Source organism: Puma concolor, chromosome B1 (assembly GCF_028749965.1).
Source record: "Puma concolor isolate L17-30 chromosome B1, mPumCon1.1.hap2, whole genome shotgun sequence".
NCBI lineage: Eukaryota > Metazoa > Chordata > Mammalia > Carnivora > Felidae > Puma > Puma concolor.
Genome location: NC_141670.1, coordinates 67,151,575 through 67,173,444, shown reverse-complemented (window position 1 = coordinate 67,173,444; position 21,870 = coordinate 67,151,575). Strand labels below are relative to the sequence as shown.

Sequence of the window (21,870 nt, the reverse complement as noted above, 5' to 3'; positions counted from 1 at the left end):
CACTACATGTCTTCAGCATGTAGCACCATGCCTAGCATATGGGAAGAGTGCAATAGACATTTGAGTGTGTTAATAAAATAAATCAATAATAATTTCTCTTTTTCAAATTTCCCAAGCATTTAGTTGGAAAATTATTTATTATAAACAACATTTTAAAGTATATATCATGCTGAAAATAAGTTTATTTTACCTTTGATTAGACTTTTTATTAAGTGGTAGATCATTAAGTGTTGCTATTTGGATTTATTAGATAAAATTATGCTGCAGCATTCCGGTTTTAAACCCAACGAATATACTTAAACCTTAAATTATTTATTTCATTGAATTCCAGAGCATTTTATTTATTTATTTATTATTTATTTATTTATTTATTTATTTAAGAGAAAGTGAGAGAGTGTGAGCAGGGGAGGGGCCAGAGGGAGAGAGAGAATCGTAAGCAGTCTCCATGTCCAGCACAGAGCCCCACGTAATGCTTCATCTTACAACCGTGAGATCATGACCTGAGCTGAAATCAAGAGTTGGCCGCTTAATTGACTGAGCCACCCAGGCACCCCTCCACAGCAAATATTTTGTTTAAAGATGGTTATCAAAATTAAATTCAATCCTGATATGTCATGTGGCTAGTTTGCTGGATTAAATTAGGTCAAGCTATCAAGAACAGTGACTGGTCTAATATTTTTTTCCTACTTACAAGTTACTAAGTAGGACTGCTCGAGTTCTGTGAATGCTGGTGGAAGACATGAGATTCCTGGGTCAGTGACAAAAGTCTTCCTTATTTGTAGTGCAGCAAGCAGCATGAGCTTCACACTTTTATCAGTTCCCCTTGCCCTGTCAGCCTTATGGGAATGATGCAAAGCAGCCCAGGTGAATGCTGCACATAGTAAGCAAGCCCAAACTCTGTTTTGGAGGGAGACACTATTTCCACTTTCAAGGACTGTATTCTACACAAATACCCTTACAAACATAGTCCTGAACAAAAACTGTCAGTGCCTCTGTTCAAAAGACATGCAAAAATGTTTAACACTCAAAGGAAAATTGTTTTTTAATGTACTCCTCATTTAATGGAAATCTTGCAGTTTATACTTTGAAATAATCATTTTATTCATTTTATCAGAGCAGTACATGTGTCAGAAAACTTTTATTTCCATACGTATATTTAAGCACACTAAATATGACACCAATTAAAGCGTATACTGGCTTGTTGAAACTCTTCTCGCTAATAAAAAATAGATAATACGCAGCCATAGAAATGTTGAATGTCGGCTTTCCTTCTTTTGGATTATATTTCTAGAGCCAATCATGTTGCACATTTGTAAAATGCTCCGTTGCATGTGTAAGGGTTACATATGCTCTAATCACAGAACTACGGTTTTGTTATAGAATGCTTAAGCTGGCAGAAGTGATAAAGATGAGATAGAGGTGTACATCACGTAATAACATCAAATATAATATCTCTTTTACTTTCCCAACGCATGCTGCTGGCCTCAGAAGAAAACTGATTCTATCCTTGCTTCAGCCCAATTTTGCTTTAAATTTGAAAAATTTGAGGTGATCGCATGGCTGAAGTCAGTAAATGCAATCCAGGTTTGCAAAATCTAGAAAGGACTGCTTTAAACAAGAGAGTGGGGGAGGATCATTTCAGTGGGGATAGCACATCACCCCTGCCATGGAAACCTAAATTCAAAATCAAATGATGAGGGGATGAAATTGAAAATGAAGACTCTGCCACAAATTTCATTCTTGAAATGACAAGGCAGCTTCTTTGTAGTGATATGAAATTACTAACTTAAATCAACTTCTTCCATAATTTATTTCATTTATATTTTGGTTGTGGATGAAGTTTCTCTGTAGATTTTATGTGCTATAGTTTTTGCATGGCAATTTCAGGTGCAGATATAATGAAAAATTGACTATCTATTTTCTATAGCCCCTTTTCTCATTCATAAGACAAAATAACCAACATAATCAAATTTTAAATTATGAAAGAAATACATAAAATTACTTGTAAGATAACTCAATTCAGTATATTTATTCCATCAAGGAATAAATGGACACAGAAGATCTGAATAATTTGCCCAAGGTCATAGAGTAGGTGAGGTCAAGAGATGAAAAAAATATAAACATAACTTCCTAGATCAGTCAATTATTTAAGTCATTGTCTTAAGGTTTTCTTTGCAATTTAATCATTAATACTCTATGAAGAAACCTGAGATATCTTTTTCTTCTATTCTTTTCTTTTTTTTTTTTTTTTTTTTTTTTAGACCTTTGCCTGAAATAGAATATATGAAAGCCATTATAACAAATCTTCTAAGTGAAGACCATGTGTTTGGACTAGAAGGAAAATATAGATAAAAGTCTTCCAGTGTGACATCAATGGGTTAATGGGTCCCAAGTGAGAGCTGGGGGCCACTCACAGTGTTAACTTGAGAATAATGCTTTGGACTAGAGAAGCCATTTTGGCCAGGTGTGGCAGGCTTTTAGCCAAAGATGAAGAATCAGCAGAAACACCTTTAGATCAAATTATGAGAGCAGAGCTATAGCAGAAACAGAGACAATGGAGGAGGGGTATCCAGAGCTCTTGTGGATACCATGCCCATTCCAAGATGCTCCTGAAGCCAGGATAGGAGAAGTGGTATTCAAACACTAGAAGGTAAATATATTTTCCTAGATATCTCTAGAGCTATTAAGGTGGGATGCCTGGTGAAAATGGGACAAAGGTACATAAACCTGGTGCTGGCAAAGCAGTTTTGAGTATAAATGGAAGGGACTATGTGCTAAACAGTGCGGGGCACCTCATGTGGATCACCTTTTCCATACTGACAAGATTCCTGGGTGGTGGGCAAGATGAGCCTCATTTTACAGAAGAAAAAACTAAGGCTAAGAGTGGTGAATTCCCATTGCTAGGAAGTAGCAGGGCCCAAAGTTTGAGCCAACCTTGGTTGGTGGGTTTGTTTCTTTTTCATAAGGTGTTTAGCTACAGCCAGGTACCTGCTTTTGGAAGCCTAGTGGATACAATAAAAGGAGCAAGAAACAGAAGTAACATTTTGAGAGAATTTGCCACAGACCTGAGCTGATACACAAGGAGGGGGTGGCTTCCTGATACAACTGGAAAAAAAGGCACAAAATAGGCACAATGTGGGTGGACAGTCCAGTTACTCAGCTGTGGTTGGGACAATGGGTGAGAAGAGAAACATTTGAGGGATTCTCAGGTTCTCAGCCTGAATGTGGATGTTTGGATTTCCTAGTCATCAAGGAAGAAGGAAGAGAAGTGATTTTCCATTTCTTCTCAGCACCAGTGAAGCATTTACTGGTTGAGTAGGTGGGGGAGAGGCTGGAGAGGGGTGTGAAGAGAAGGCATTTTTTTTTTCTTCAGTGGCCAGCGGAAGGCAGCCACAGCGCAGCACCACTCCTTGGCACTGGGGTAGCCAGATCTCCTACCTCCCAGGGAGCAACATAGGATGTGGAGGGCTGGTTGAGGCACCGACCAGGTCCTGCATGCAGCCACCACTCCCACATGAGTCTGAGGACATTCTGACATGTCTCAGTAGTTATCATACAGTATGGTGTGCCTTTCCATTAAGGTGTGGACTTCACGAGGGCAGGATTATATCTTTTTTAAAAGCTATGGTCTTAGGTCAGATTTACCTATGAATATACTCTGAGGATCAGTTGGGAATGTTCTCAGGAGCAATACCTGTTAGAACATGAGGGAAAGGATGAATGGTGATGGGATTAGAACAGAGGCCATGGGGAGCTTGGAGTGTGGCTGGATACAGGCTCATGACATGACATGTCCAGGAGCAGGACGTATCTATTTCTATTTCTTTAAATGTATTTTTAAAATATTTTAAAAGATCTTTATAAAAGATTAAAAGTAAATATGTAGTAAGTATGTAACTTACTACATACACTCTTATGATAACTGTAGCCTTTATCACTAATTAGCTAAGAATTAGCAATACGTTATATGTTTTTGTTTATAAATGAAGTTTTTATCCATTGTAAATATTCATGAAACACTCACTAGGGAGTATACGGTGTTCAAGGTCCTCTGTATACCAAAGTGTACCAACTAACCAAGAAATTGCCATCAGAAGCTTAATTACAGTGAGGACAATACAACAGTAAACACAGACAAGAGCTAATTTCTTAGCGCAAAATTATGGAAAAAAAATTTAGGGTAGAAAAGTTATTTTGGATGGAATGGTCATATAAGGCCTCTCTGCCAGGGCATATCTTACTAACGAAACTATAAGCTTGAAAAGGAACCAGCCATGGGAAGGGCCAGAAAGAAAAGGGAGATGCTCAAGCTCAAAGCCCCAAAGGCCAGAGCCATTGCAGTTCAATCTGTGAATATCACAGCACTTACTTCAGGCTGGATGAGTTCATCTGGAGAAAAGAGAAGGGGGTTAAATCTGGCCGTGCCAAAATCTATAGATTGTTAGTGAAGGACGAGTTGGCAAACAAGAAGACTCAAGATCCTCCAGAAGCACAAAAATAAAACCAGCAATGTGCCAAGAGAGAAAGCCAAGAGAGAAAAGAGATTCCTCACATTGTGTGCCTTCTAATAATTAACAACTTTTTTTTAGCGTTTATTTATTTATTTTTGAGAGAGAGAAAGAGCAAGCGAGCAAGCACAAGAGTGAGAGGGGCAGAGAGAGAGGGAGACACAGAATCCAAAGCAGTCTCCAGACTCTGAACTGTCAGCACAGAGCCCAACTCAGGGCTCAAACTCACAAACCATGAGATCATAACCTGAGCCGAAGTTGGACACTTAACCAATTGAGCCACCCAGGCGACCCTAATAATTAACAACTTCTAATGCGGAACTTCAATTAATTGCCAAACATGAAAATAAAATAAATAAAAATAAAAAAAACAAAGCATAACTTCAATATTACTTTAGAATAAAGGAAAAACAATAAAATAATAGATACATAAAAGTAATTTGAATAATAACTTGAAATATTGTATTCGTATTATTAAAAGAACATGTTTTATGCCTACTACTTTCAGAATAATAAATAGTACATAATTCAATAACACAGTAATCAAAGAACAAGGATTTATTTCACGGTATTCATTAGTGTGTTTTTTCACTAAAGGGAAATAAAATCAGTGGCATTTTATAAGGCTAGAATAGTCAGCTTTCTCTATTTTGCCCTTTATCAGAACCAGTGTATGATCAGGATGAATGAATTTGGTGCTTGAAATCCACACTATTGTGTTCTACCATTGTGATAATCATTAGTGCCCGCTGCCACATTAACATAAACTTGTGATATGATTTTCTAGATTCTTTTAACAACTATAAAAGGTCACACAGTTCACTTGGACTTTGGAAGTAGGGAAGACACAATATCTTTATCAGGGCATTGCTTCAATGAAGGCATATAAGGCTATAAAAGCTTCAGAGGGAATTTCTGCTTCTGAACTGAAAAATTGGTTAACAGTGCTGTAGGGGTCTGTTTCTGTAGGGAAAGGTATTGAAGTAGAATCTATTCTAAAAGCAAGAATTATGTGATGAAGACAAATCCCATACCTCTTTTTGTCTCAGAATTACCATCTACAAAATGGGAATGTTAGTGATAATCTTATAATATTAATGATGTTACAAGTTTCAATGATTCTATTTGTAAAATATACCGACAAATGTGTCTGCAACACTGCAATTGTAACATAAATATCTATTATTGGTGTTCTGTTATTATAATCTTAAGTAGTTTAACAATTCTACCTTATGACTGAATACTGAAATTCAGAAAAGCTTGGAGCTAAAAAAGGTACTAACAAATCCTTTTTTTTCCTTTTTTTCCCTTTTTTTAGTATTTTTAAATTTTATTTTTTTTTTTTTTAATTTTTTTTTTTCAACGTTTATTTATTTTTGGGACAGAGAGAGACAGAGCATGAATGGGGGAGGAGCAGAGAGAGAGGGAGACACAGAATCGGAAACAGGCTCCAGGCTCCGAGCCATCAGCCCAGAGCCTGACGCGGGGCTCGAACTCAAGGACCGCGAGATCGTGACCTGGCTGAAGTCGGACGCTTAACCGACTGCGCCACCCAGGCGCCCCTTAAATTTTATTTTAGACAGAGAGAGCACACACAAGTGGGGAGAAAAGGCAGAGGGAGAGAGGAGAGAGAGAGAATCTTAAGCAGGTTCCATTCACAGCGTGGAGCCCAACGCAGAGTTTGATCTCATGACCCTGGCGTTCATGACCTGAGCCGAAACCAAGAGTTAGACACTCAACTGGCTGAGCCACCAATGCACCCTGGTACTAACAAATCTTTAACCAAGCCTGAAGGAAACTGTATCTATTGAACTCAAAATATAATCATAGAATTTCTTATAAACTAAAACTAATTATGTGACAATTCACAGTAGTGCATCTAGTGTAATGCTCTCAAAACTTAACATGGTGGCCTAATCATATAAGTTCTCTTAGGATGCTGATGCTGATGAAGAAGAAGGCCCCGAGACAGAAAGACTACAGGTAGAGTAGGAAAACAGGGAGACCAGAAGGCAAAATCCCTGATAATGTCTTCAAATATTATCCAGTTTAAGAAAACATATAGGTAAATCCATATGCAATAACTTTTATCTGCATTTCAAAAATATTCATCTGAGTTTTCCTTTAAAGAACACATTCCTTCAGCATCTTTTAAATGAAAAATTACAAGTTTTGGTTCATATGTAACTTTTCCGGAACATATCTTGTCTGTGAACTAACAATGTATGTAGAGAATACATACATTTAAGTCTGAGGGTCTGAAGAGGTCTGAAATGTATGTAGAGAATACATACATTTAAGTGTGAAGAGAATAAATACAATTAAGTCTGAAGGTCATGTTTAAAATAGTCATTTTCTGTGAAGACTTTGAATTGAAACAAACATAAAATATGCAAAACATGAACTCCTAATGTAGCTCAATTATATTTCATATATCATCGACCAATTAATCAAATGAGTTTTAAGTTTATTTTGTTATTTAATCCTTATTACATTCCCCAATTCTTCCTATGTTTAAAGAAGGAAAATAGTTGAGTGCTTAAATTTAAAATATAGTATTGGCTTATACATAATAATTGCTATTTAAAATACTCTTGCTTACAATTTATTTGAACTCCTTAAAGTGGGAGTTTCACAGTGTGGTTTTTTATATTAGATAGGGCTAATATTTTCTGTGATATCTTGACATTCTTATTTAGTAATTATCTTATCTCAGAATTATACAAAATCAAGTTAATAAAATTAGTATAAATTTAAAGCTTAATTATTCTGTATGGATTCTGATAAACTTTCCAGTCTTAATCTAGTATGAACCAAATGATCTGATGTTGAACAATTATGTGATCCTGAGAAAGCTGGGCTCCTTGAATTTCAGTTTCCTTATCTTTAAAAAAATTTGTTTAGCATTTATTTATTATTGAGAGACAGAGCATGACCATGGGAGGGGCAGAGAGAGGGGGAGACATAGAAACCAAAGCAGACTACAGGCTCTGAGCTGTCAGCACAGATTCCGTTGTGGGGCTCCAATTCAGGATCATGACCTGAGCCGAAGTTGGTCGCTTAACTGACTGAACCGCCCAGGCACCACCAGTTTCCTTATCGTTTAAAATAAGATTAGTAAAACTGAATTTATTTGATTAAATAAGTTTAGATCGGCAAATCTTCTAGTATACTATCCATCACAAAATAGACATTAGTCAAAGTAGAAGTATAAAGAAGTAATTTAGCAGAGTGACAAGAGCAAGGATTGTGACAAGAGAAAGGATTTTGAAATCAGAACCTTGGAAAGGACTTGAGTTCCATTCTCTACTCTTGGATTCCATTTCACAAGTCAACTGGCTTCACTAATTAGTAAGAATAAAAATGTTTATGTTGCATAATACAAGCACATGAAGTTTCTGGTAAATCGCAAGTAATCACAATCATTGTCATTTATGACTGTATTCCAACAACCTATTCTCATTAATAAACCTTTTACCTATACTCTGATAGCAAACCATTTCTATATTGCACGCAGTATACAATACACTATATTTAAAATAAGTTTATTCCCAGAAACTATGTATTCACAGTCACTCCAAATTCACCAACACCTCTTCATCATCCAATAGTTGACGATCTCAAAAATATGGGAGTAAAAAAGAACTTCAATTTAAATATAGGATTGCAATCAGGTGTCCATTACTATCTATTATGGAACCTCAATTAAAGAGATTCATTGAGATAATAGAAATTGTAACCAATCAACAAGATGAAATGATCATGTAGAACAAATAAAGGGGAGAATCTTCCTGAATAATTAGGAGTCCATATAATCCTTTCTTCCAAATTTATACACAATCTGTATTATATACAATTTGTATTATATACAATTGTATTGTATGATTTTTGCCTCTTTAAATATCAAAATCTTTAAACATAAAAAATATTTAGAATCATACAATACTCTTGTTATCTCATAAAAATATTATTAATTTTTCATTATAAGCATATCAATCCATGTAGCATGGAAAGAAGTCTAAAAATAAGTGAAAATGGGATTTAATTCCCCTCATTAGATCAAATAAACATCATAATGAAATGGTACAAATATTCTCCATCTCTTCAGTGCTCCTATATTTATAATATCAGTGTACTTCCAAGACCATCAACATTTTCCATAATCATGTGTATAGAAACTTTTTACTAGGCTATTATGGCAATACATTTTTTAAACTGTAGCATGCATAACTTTCCTTCTGTCAAAATTATTTTATTAAGCCACCTTTTAAAATTGTTTGGATTATATCTGCTACTCAGCAACCATATTCTCTTACTTCTGGTAATTGGACTTTTAAAAGAGCAACAATTCTCTTTCACCCTTTCTTTTTCTTTTTTTTTTCTTTTTTTACTAAGTATATCTTCAGATTTTGTCACTTTATTGTTTGAAAAATGGAAATAATTGTGCTAAACACTTCACAAACCTAATGTTGTGTGTGAAAAGTGTACCATCCTCACTTTACAATGAAGAAAGAGGCTCCAAATCTCCTCAGCCTAGAGAAGACATCTAGTTAAAGGCAGAGAAGGACTTCATAATGGTAGAGCCCAGCCTTCACACAGCTCCTTATGGCATGTCATGCATTGCCGTAGCTCAATACTTAAATCATGGTTAAGAACAAAATGCAACTTTACCACAGTGATATTTTCGTTTTCACTTATTATTTTATAAGTATTATTAATGCGGATTGGTGTTTCTATTTCCATAATTTGCTTCTTTCAACTTTTTAAAATTCAATCCTCAGGGGATAAACCCCAAGGTTGTATCTGTGAAGCCCATGTTGAGATCTCTACATATTCATTACGTCATTCTTGTGTGGGGCCATGCTAATCTTCTCCGTTTCATTTCAATTTTAGTACATGTGCTGCCCAAGGGAGCACTCTACATATTCATCACTGTTTAAAATTTCTGTAGTTTGCAGGGAAAAGCATACATTAGGAATATGCATAAACAAGTTTAAGTTTAAAAACTGTAGCTATTTTATTTGTTTTATATTTAAGATAGGTCACCTGATTTTTGAGATATCTAGTTTGTATTATTATAGTCTGACAACACTCTTACAGGAAATTATTTTGATTTTTGTTGTCGTGGAAGTTGGTACTAGACAAGCATGTGGCTAGATAAACAGGGGCCAGAATGGTTTGGGCTACTACCAATCTAACCAAAGCTATATTCATTTAATGGATTTCTTGACACAGTGTTCATGTTTTTTTTCCCCTGAAGCCTCAAGTCTCACTCAAGAAACTACCATGATAGGCATAGAAACTTTTTACCTACTTTATAGAGAAGATGTATGAGCTCTTGTATCTTCTCTCCTCTCTTATTTAAAATATACTCTTGTTTTTTTTTAATGTAATCTGCATATCGTTTGTATCAAAGTCTCAATGAGTGCTTGTTTAAAAATACAGATTACTTTTTCCAGCCCAGCTAATTACTAGATCTTGAGAAGGAATAAAGCACTTCACAATGAAATTCTCCCAGAGATGATTTTTAACATAAAATAATTTTTAAGACACACTTAACATACTTTTGTCTTTTTGCCTTTCTTAGTGAAAAAGTAAATAAATAAAGTTCCCCTACATTTCTAAGAAGGAAATATTTACTTTTCTTAAACATATTATCTCACATATTCCTTTTGTCACTCTTTGCAAAATGTCCTCCTTTATCCCCAGTCCTAATTTAGTTAAAAGCCCTTATTTATTGGCTTATGTAATGTTCATGTTAAGCCCTTTCTATCATGGCATTATTTGATCTAGAAGTAAAAGTTAAAAATTAGCCAAAAGATTTGGTTTTGTAAGTGAGATATCAGCAATTTTGTTAGCACTTGCTCCTCCACTTTTTTTGTCTGTGTGACTAAAATGTGTACATGATGTCCAAAGTGCAACCACCATCACAAAGGAAGTCACAGAATGAGGGATGGAGGAGCCCGGGTCCCGAGGCCACAGCTGATCAACCATTCCATCTCCAGCCTGTCCAATTTTGACTTGAGTTATGAAAGACAAACACATCCTTACTTATTTAAGCCACTGTTTTTTGAGTTTTATCTTACTTGTATTCATATTCAACTCCTAGTTCAGACGATGTATAGATTTGATCAGGAACAATTTCAACTTTATTTTTTAATTGTTTTGATCACAATGTTGTTCTGGAATTTCCATTGCCCTACCCTTACTCCATTTTCCCAGATATTTTGTTAATATCAAAGTTAGTACCTGGAAATTCTACCTTTGGGTAAAAAATGGATCCTGGATATCATTGGATGTCATGAATATCTGGCATTTGTTGTTTCTACACCTCTATTCTGATTTTTATATTCATTTTCAGGCTGACTATATCCACATAATGGCTCCCATAATAGAATTTCTCAGGATGTGACCCCAGAAGTATATCCTTATAAATCTAAGCAGAGCAGAAAGAGCTCAAAAAATCTATCCATTCATCCAAAACTTGGGATTGATATTGACTACATGTTTTAGTTTTGGTGACTACGGTGTTATATGTGCCCCATCTGGAACTAAGGATGAGGTCATCTTCATCCAGACCCATGGACACAGAGTCATGGAGAGATGGTTATCTAAGAAGATAAAGAAATTCTGGGCTGGCAAAATTAAAAACAAAGAAACAAACAAACAAAAAAAAACCCAACACTTTCCACTCTACTACTGCCTTACTTTTTACATTTTATATTTGCCTGGCATGCTACAATATCTATTTTTTTCTTAAGCACCCTGTTTTCAATACTTCAGTTGCAACTATTTCTTCCTACATCTAATGCCTTTAATATCTTCCATTGAACTATGCTTGTATACGAGAAACTGAGCAGAACTTTCCACTACTGCCTAAGGCAAGAGAGTTTGGAATTTGAGTCTAGTCATATAGTCTGCCTACTAGAAAAAGAAAAAAACAAACACAAAAACAAAACAAAACAAAAAAAATGATCCCTCTTCAGAAAAAGAAAAAAGAATCCATAGTGTTCATAACATATTGTTCTTACTATACACTATCCAATTAAAAATAAACCAGACAAGCAAATTGAAAAACAGGACCAAACTCAAGAGAAAAAAAAAAAATCTGTCAATAAAAACTAATACTTAGATGACTGAGCTATTGCATTAAGTAAATAAGGAGTTTACATAGGATACTATAAATAGGATCAAAGATTCAAAGAAAAAAAAGGAATGACAAAAAAAATCTTGAGGCATGTGGGTGGCTCAGTCAGTTAAGCATCCGACTCTTGATCTCAGCTCAGGTCACGATCTTACAGTTGATGAGACACAGCCCATGTGTTAACTCAATCAACAAGACATGACAGAAGCTGTATAGCTCTACATCTCCCAAAAATTGTTTTTATTGTCAAAATCTTTTCCCACCAAGAAAGTTCATATTTTAGATGTTTTCAATGGTAAATCCTAGACAGACTAAGGAATGAACTAATATGCCAATCTTACAAACACTTCCACAAATACAGAAGAAAGCACCTCTCAACATATTTTATGAGCTCAGAAAAAATTTGATGTCACAACATGAGAAAAACATTGCTAAAATGGAATATTATAGCATTTCATAAATATAGACAAAACTGTTAAAATGTTAGTATTGGAAAACAGCAATATATGTAAATGATAATACATAAAAAGATAATATAGTATGAACAAATAGAGTTATTCCAGGAATGAAAAGTTAGTCTAAACCTTAAAAACTAAATACCATAATCTACTATGTTATCAGAATAGCATGATCACGTTAATAAATGAAGAAAAAAAAACACTGGACAATTTTCAACTCTCATTAATAATAAAATTCTCTGAATACCAGGAACAGAAAATAACTACCTCAATCTGATAAACGATATCTTGGTCATTACAATAAATCATGCCCAATTTGCTTTATCCAGGAAACCAAGGTTGGTGCATATTATAAAATTCAACTTCCAGTAAAAGATTAAAAGAGAAAATTCGTAAGACCATCCCAATAACTGCTGAAAAAAAATAACATTTGATAGAAAAGAATCTTTGATGATAACATTTTTAGGACATTCAGAATAAAATAAACTTCCTCTATCTGCCAACAGGTATTCAAAATGTCTATAGCAAACATCCTATTTAAGGGTCAGACCCTTAAAGCTTCCTTTTGAGACTTGAAGAAGAGAAAAATTCCCATTATCATCATTTTCATTCAACATTTTACTGGAGTTTCTAAAAGGTGCAGTAAGTCAAGGAAAAGGAATAAAAGCAGAGACAGGAAAGATGTATTCACAGATGTAAGGACAAAATTATGAATTTTCAATAAAGTGTCAAGTGAAAATACATATAACATACTTGTGTCTTCAACATGAGAAATATTATTTATATCAACACTTAAACATTTATTTTTTTTAATTTATGAATAGATTTTTGAGAAATAAAGAAAGCCTCAGTTCCATTCTAACTTTATTTCTAGAGTTTCTTGATAGATTCACAGAAATATCAAGCATCACAAGGGGTGGTGGCAGTTAAAATTATATGTAGATACACATACATGGACACAGACACACACCCAGTTGTATTTGAGATTATATCTGGAACTCATCCTTGACAATAGGAATTTTCTCAACTTTTTGGCCCATGTTTCATTTCATAAGATATTGAATCCAATTAGAAATTATGATATTAATGAATACCATTCCTGTCTCATTCTCAAGTGTACTAACAATGACAAAAACATTAGAAGGTGAATTTTTATTTATTTTTTATCACTACAAACACGCTTTAATTCAAGTTACTCCATTTTTATTTCAACATTTATGTGGTATTAAATTAAATACTTGACTACCAAAATGACCATATATTTAAAAAATTGAAATCTGAGGGATGCCTGGGTGGCTCAGTCGGTTAAGCTTCTGACTCTTGATTTTGCCTAAGTTTATGATTCCACAGTTTGTGAGTCAAACCTTATGTCAAGTTCTGCACTGATAGCACAGAACCTGCTTGGGATTATCTTCTTTCCTCTCTCTTTCTGCCCCTCCCCTGCTTGTGCATTCTCTCTCTCAAAATAAATAAGTAAACATTTTTTTAAAATTTAAATATAAAATATTGTATCTAGACTCTTTATAAAATATATTATGCTTATTGCTCATTAAGATTATTTATAGTTTTTATATTAGTTAAATGAAATCCTTGTCAGGATATGTCAGTTATTTTATCAACAAAACCATTTCTTGTGTAATTTTTCATAATAGTTTACTTTAAATTAGTTTTCAGTTCACATAAGACACTCTTAAATGCAGAGAACAAACTGAGGGCTGATGGGGGTGGGGAGTTGGGAGAGTGGGCAAAATGGGTGATGGACATTAAAGAGGGCATTTGTTAGGATGAGCACTGGGTGTCTTATGTAAGTGATGAACCACAGGAATCTTCCTAAAGCCAAGACTACAGTGTATGTTAACTAACTTGACAATAAATAAAAAGCAAAATAAAATAAAATAAAATAAAATAAAATAAAATAAAATAAAATAAAATAAAATAAAATAATAAATTAGTTTTAGGTTCAGCTGTGTGTGTGTGTGTGTGTGTGTGTGTGTGTGTGTGTGATATGGTTTATAAACAAAATAATAAAATGATGGTTACATTTCATATCCCAAATGACTGATTTCTGGCATGATATATTTCAAGTCAATGATAGATATCTACTTATTTCTGTTAAAGAAGGCTATCACTTTTCTTCATTAAGTGGAACCTCTAAGAGCAGATTTGTGCAGAATATCTTGTACCCTTTGCTTGGAGAGCTTTTATTTAATGTATTTGAGATATTGGATGTGGTAAAACTCTCAAGGACTTGCTTATACATCTCAAATTTATTATTTCTCTTTAATTAAATTCACATAAGCTCTTAGGCAATTACATTTGCAAGAGAAATTTTTAAGTGATGAGAAAGATTACAGGGGGGGATATAGAAAAGTGAAATTTTCCAATACTGATTACATACTATTTTACATAAGACAAAAGCAGTGGGGAAGATAAATGCTTACTCATAAGAGATAAGATAGTTATTACCAATTAAGAAAATGCATTTGAAGCAATTACTAAAGGATAACAGCAGTAACTCCATTCATATTTTGAATTTCCCCTGTCTGCCAAATTGAAGTGTGGACCTCTACTCCATAAGTTACTGCACTAAATTTGATTTCCCCCTTTTTCATATTAATAGGACTACATATTAAGTTTTGAAAGCCTAAAGGACTTTCAATTTTGAAATCCAGAAATAAGCACTTTTATTTTGTTATTTTAATTTTTCTCTTCATGTATATTTCCACATATTTAAAATTTGTTTTAAAGATTGAAAATCAAGATATCTTCTGATATAAATATTTAAAGAATAGAGGAGAAGAGACAGGATGGCAGAACAGCATGGAAGTTTTTTGTGTGTCTCACCCCCATGAAATACAGCCAGACCAACACTAAACCATCCTACACACCTAGAAAACTGATTGGAGGATTAACAAAACAATCTGCACAATCTTAACCACTGATTTCAGCAGGTATATGGCACGGAGAGGTGAACATGCAGAGAGAGAAGCAGGCGGCGGGCAGGGAGCTGCTTTTGCAGGCGGAGAGGATGGAGACTGGGGGAGGGGGTGAGAATACAGGAAAAGCACGCCTCCCCAAAAGCAGCTGGAGAGAAAGTGGAAAATTGGAAACAGCTGCAGGGACTAAACTAAAACAGGAGAAAGGAGAAAGGAGAGGGTTTAAATTCCATTAAGACTGTAAACAAGTGGAGTGCAGAGTCTTTAACTCTGCAGCTCGATACCTTGTGGTGCTCTGGTGGGAAGGGCGAATCTCCAGGAACAGAGTGGGGTCCAGGAGGTTCTCGGGCCACACAGAAAGAAGCGGTTCCACTGTTGGAAGGACATTTGGTAGAGACTCTTGAAGCTACCTGGTCCCAGCAGGCCCCAGAGGGTGGCCACATTCGCTGGTGCTGGAACAAGGTCGTTAAGGGTGAAGCCTGGTGCCAGATGTGTGTTGTGATTTTTCATAATCCCTGAAAAGCTGCTGCTACACTACTTGCAAACTTTTTCTGGGGCAGACCGGCACCTGGCCACAGTCTTGAGACACCAGCAGCAGCAGGGTCCAGCAATCATTCTTGGGTGCAGCTGGCATTCGGCCATTGCTTGGTGAGACCCTTCCACAGAGGGGTGGAACAGGTCAAAGCTGCAGTCCTTCAGAAGTAAGGGGCCAGGGAATACAGGCATATCTGAGACAAAACTCGGGAGAGAGGTAGTGCCTGGGGCTTGGTCACGGACAGTGAAGAAAAAGCAGGGAGTGGACAAAAGCTGAAGACAGAGAACGGGTGCCCTATTGCTGATCATGGAGAACAGGGTTCCCATACTAAAGACTGGGTAGCTGGGTGCACCACTCCTGCGCATGCACATACACACCTACGAGTGCCGCAACAATCCACTCCAGTAGGCTAGCAGCGCCATCTCGTGGAGAGTGGATCCGTTAAACTGAGCCCCGCCCAACAAGGCCAACCTCGCTCTTCAAGAACACAAGTCTCACTGCCTACTTAGTTTATGGACTATAAAGCGCTTCATAGTCTGACTTCTACAGGAAAATGAAGTAATTTCAGTTATATTTCAATCTGTGAGCAGGTCCATCTATTCAATTGTCTTTCTTTTTTTTTTTTTTTTTTGTCTTTTACAATACTTTCCTTTTCTTGAATACAGAAAGAGAAAAATTCATTTTTATTTTGAATTTTTATTAAAAATATTTTTCTTTAAGTTTTTTCTACTATATTCTTCACTTTTGTGTAAATTTTTTAAAATTCTATTTTACTCCCAACATCTCATTTTAGAATACGTCAGTGTATTCATTTTTTCAAATTCTCAAATGATTTCCTTTTTTCCCCTAAACCAGACCTGCAAGAAATTTTAAGGGGGACTCTCTGAGGGGAGAAAAGATGAAGAATATATATAGAGAGAAAAATAAATAAATAAATACCAAAAGCAGCAACGACTAGAAAGGACCAAAGAACACCACCAGAAACTCCCAACTCTACAAGCATCATAATGGCAATAAATTCATATATTTCAGTACTCACTCTAAATGTCAGTGGACTCAATGCTCCAATTAAAAGACATACAGCAACAGAATGGATAAGAACACAAGATCCATCTATATGCTGTTTACAAGAGACCCACTTTAGACCTAAAGACACCTTCAGATTGAAAATAAAGGGATGGAGAACCATCTATCATGCTAATGGTCAACAAAAGAAAGCCGGAGTAGCCATACTTATATCAGACAATCTAGACTTTAAAATAAAGACTGTAACAAGAGATGAAGAAGGGCATTATATCATAATCAAGGAGTCTATCCACCAAGACGACCTAACAATTGTCAACATTTATGCACCAAATGTGAGAGCACCCAAATATATTAATCAATTAATCACAAACTAAAGAAACTCATTGATAGTAATACCTCAACAGTAGGAGACTTCAACACCCCACTCACAGAAATGGACAGATTATCTAATCAAAGTATCAACAAGCAAACAATGGCTTTGAATGACATACTGGACCAGATGGACTTAACAGATATATTCAGAACATTTCATCCTAAAGTAGCAGAATATACATTCTTCTCCAGTGCACATGGAACGTTCTCCAGAATAGACCATATACTGGGACATAAATCAGCCCTAAGTAAGTACAAAAAGATCGAGATCATACCATGCATAGTTTCAGACCACAATGCTATGAAACTCGAAATCAACCACAAGAAAAAATTTGGAAAGGTAACAAATACTTGGAGACTGAAGAACATCCTATAAAAGAATGAGTGGGCTAACCAAGCAGTTAACGAGGAAATTAAAAAGTATATGGAACTTAATGAAAATGATAACACCACAACCCCAAACCTCTGGGACACAGCAAAGGCGGTCAAGAGGAAAGTATATAGCAATCCAGGCCTTCCTAAAGAAGGAAGAAAGATCTCAGATACACAGTCTAACCTTATGTCTTAGGGAGTTGGAAAAAGAACAGCAAATAAAACCCAAAACCAGCAGAAGACAGGAAATAATAAAGATTATAGCAGAAACTAATGCTATCAAAACCAAAAACAAACAAACAAACAAACAAACAAAAAAAAACAGTACAACAGATCAATGAAACCAGAAGTTGGTTCTTTGAAAGAATTAACAAAAGTGATAAACCACTAGCCAGTTTGATCAAAAAGAAGAAGAAAAGGACGCAAATAAATAAAATCCAGAATGAAAGAGGAGAGATCACAACCAACACAGCAGAAAAAAAACAATAATAAGAGAATATTATGAGCAATTATATGCCAATAAAATTTGCAATCTTGAAGAAATGGACAAATTCCTAGAAACATATACAATACCAAAACTGAAATAGGAAGATATAAAAATTTGAACAGACCCATAACCAGTAAGGAAATCAAATTAGTAATAAAAAATCTGCCAAAAAACAAGAGTCCGGGGCCAGATGGCTTTCCAGGGGATTTCTACCAAACATTTAAGGAAGTGTGAACACCTAGTCTCTTGAAGCTGTTCCAAAAAATAGAAACGGAAGGAAAACTTCCAAACTCTTTCTATGAAGTCAGCATTACCTTGACTCCAAAACCAGAAAGACACTCCACTAAGAAGGAGAACTATGGACCAATTTCCCTGATGAACATGGATGCAAAAATCCTCAACAAGATATTAGCCAATTGGCTCCAACAATACATTAAAAAAATTATTCACCACGACCAAGTGGGATTTATACCTGGGATGCAGGGCTGGTTCAATATCCGAAAAACAATGAATATGATTCATCACATCAATAAATGAAAAGACAAGAGCCATATGATCCTCTCAATAGATGCAGAGAGAGCATTTGACAAAATACAGCATCCTTTCATGACAAAAACCCTCAAGAAAGTAGAGCTAGAAGGAGCATACATCGAGATCATAAAAGCCACGTATGAACGACCCAACGCTAATATCATCCTCAATGGTGAAAAACAGAACTTTTCCCCTAAGGTCAGGAACAAGACAGGGATGTCCACTCTTGCCACTGTTATTTAACATAGTATTGGAAGTCTTAACCTCTGCAATCAGACAACACAAAGAAATAAAAGGCATCCAAATTGGCCAAGAGGAGGTCAAACTTTCACTCTTCGCAGATGACATGATACTGTATATGGGAAACCCTAAAAATTCCACCAAAAAACTGCTAGAATTGATTCATGAATTCAGCAAAGTTGCAGGATATAAATCAATGCACAGAAATCAGCTGCATTTTTATACACCAATAACGAAGTGACAGAAAGAGAAATCAAGGAATCGATCACACTTACAGTTGCACAAAAAACCATAAAATACCTAGGAATAAATCTAACCAAAGAGGTGAAAAATCTATACGCTGAAAACTATAGAAAGCTTATGAAAGAAATTGAAAAAGTCACCAAAACAGGAAAAATATTCCATGCTCCTGGATAGGAAGAACAAATCTTGTTAAAATGTTGATACCACCCAAAGTAATATACATATTCAATGCAATCCCTCTCAACATAACACCAGCATTCTTCACAGAGCTAGAAAAAATAATTCTAAAATTTGTATGGAACCAGAAAAGACCTGGAATAGTCAAAGCAATCTTGAAAAAGAAAGCCAAAGCAGGAGGTATCACAATCCCAGACTTCAAGCTATACTACAAAGCTGTAATCATCAAGACAGTATGGTACTGGCACAAGAACAGACTCTCAGATCAATGGAACAGAATAGAGATCCCAGAAATGGACCCACAAACATATGGCCAACTATTCTTTGACAAAGCAGGAGAGAACATCCAATGGAATAAAGACAGTCTTTTCAGCAAATGGTGCTGGGAAAACTGGACAGTGACATGCAGAAGAATGAACCTGGATCGCTTTCTTACACCACACACAAAAATAAACTCAAAATGGATGAAAGACCTAAATGTAAGAACAGGAAGCCATCAAAATCCTCGAGGAGAAAGGAGGCAAAAAACCTCTTTGATCTTGGCCACAGCAAATCTTACTCAATATGTCTCTGGAGGCAAGGGAAACAAAAACAAAAGTAACTACTGGGACCTCATCAAAATAAAAAGCTTCTGCACAGTGAAGGAAAACTATCAGCAAAACTAAGAGGCAACCGACAGAATTGGAGAGGATATTTGCAGATGACATATCAGATAAAGGGTTAGTATCCAAAATCTATAAAGAATTTATCAAACTCAACACCCAATAAAACAAATAATCCAGTGAAGAAATGGGCAAAAGACATGAATAGACACTTCTCCAAAGAAGATATCCAGATGGCCAATCAACACATGAAAAAATGCTCAACATCACTCATCATGAGGGAAATACAAATCAAAACCACAATGAGATGCCACCTTACACCTGTCAGAATGGCTAACATTAACAACTCAGGCAACAACAGATGTTTTCAAGGATTCAGAGAAAGAGGATCTCTTTTGCATTGTTGGTGGGAATGCAAGCTGGTGCAGCCTCTCTGGAAAACAGTAATGGAGGTTCCTCAAAACACTAAAAATAGAACTACCCTACCACCCAACAATTGCACTACTAGGTATTTATCCAAGGAACACAGGTGTGCTGTTTCAAAGGGACACATGCACCCCCATGTTTATAGCAGTACTATCAACAATAGCCAAAGTATGGAAAGAGCCCAAATGTCCATCAATGGATGAATGGATAAAGAAGATGTGGTATATACATATGTACACACACACACACACACACACACACACACACACACACAATGGAGTATTACTCAGCAATCAAAAAATGAAATCTTGCCATTTTTAACTACATGGAATGAACTGGAGGGTATTATGCTAAGTGAAATTAGCCAATCAGAGAAAGACAAATATCATATGACTTTGCTCATATGAGGACTTTAAGAGACAAAACAGATGAACATAAGGGAGGGGAAACAAAAATAATATAAAAACAGGGAGGGAGACAAAACAGAAGAGACTCATGAATATGGAGAAGAAACTGAGGCTTACTGGAGGGTTGTGGGAGGGGGGATGGGCTAAATGGGTAAGGGGTACTAAAGAATCTACTCCTGAAATCATTGCTGCACTATATGATAACTAAATTGGATGTAAATTAAAAAAAAAAAAATAAAACAAGGTAAACAAATTATATAGAGAGAGTAATTTCCCATCTGCTAATAAAGCTACAGAAATTGGCTACAAAAGTAAAGAAAGAAAGAAAGTATAATTAGAAAGCATGAAAAATTATGTACACTTCAAATTTGATTTTTATAATGTATTTTTTTTATTCTCATATGTAGATACTTATTAAAAGCTGCTTAACAATGTGAGTAGAGCTACAGATTTATAGCAATATTGTATATATTGTATTGTATCTATTGTTTTGTTAGTGTTGTTGTTTACCCCTGTTTTTCTTCTTTTTTTAGAAATACTTTTTATTTTTATTTTTTCCCCACATTTTTATTTAAATTCCAGCTAGTTAACAAACAGTATGATACTAGTTTCAGGTGTACAATATAGTGATTCAACACTTCCACACAACACCTGGTGCTCATCAAGACAAGTGCCCACCTTACTCCCATCTGCTACATCACCCATCCCCCTGCCCACCTCCCCTCTGATAACCATCAGTTTGTTCTCTATAGTTAAGATGTCTATTGTTTTTTAACCACAGCACATTAAAGACTTTCATTCTTCAAAGTAAGTTAATTACTTTTTGTATGCTCATTACCTTAAAGTGTTTACATATATATATATATATATATATATATATGTGTGTGTGTGTGTGTGTGTGTATACACACACACACACATATATATAATATTATATATATGTGTGTATATATATACACACGTGTATATATAATCTGTATCAGTTTCTGTTCTGTAGATTGAGTTTGTACATATCTGTTGTGTACAAAATTGAATTCCAATCCTATACAGAAGTCTCATGCAGTCTAGATTGGACAAGACAGAGAAGCCCATGTTGTGGTGAATAACATGTAAGCCACATGGGGCCACTTTGGCCAGCATCACAGCCGCTACAGTTGGAGCCGTGTTAGGAAACACCAGTTTGTCATTCTAACTCTACTTTGTCAGTAGCATGCACTATTTTTCATTAATGGGACAGCAGAATAAAATATCCATCATATGGGAATGACAGCCTTCAAAAAGTTCTTTTTAATCATATGCAAATTGAAGTCTTAATAAGTTGACCATTTTTCCATATTTACCAGTTTTTAATAGCAGTATTTCACAATAATTTTAGGAAGTATGCTTTTATCAGGTACCTTTGTGCCA

At 35.4% G+C, this 21,870-nt stretch overlaps 1 protein-coding gene and 1 non-coding gene across 7 annotated transcripts in view; both read right to left on the bottom strand.

Annotated features, from left to right (window-relative positions):
• The window catches only part of FSTL5 (follistatin like 5), a 780,922-nt gene that overhangs the window by 208,336 nt on the left and 550,716 nt on the right, over window positions 1–21,870 (bottom strand). The gene's annotated exons all lie outside the window — the stretch shown is intronic.
• On the bottom strand, window positions 9,317–9,425 carry LOC112859155 (U6 spliceosomal RNA). Its single transcript, XR_003223471.2, has one exon. It is a non-coding gene; the product is annotated as a U6 spliceosomal RNA (small nuclear RNA).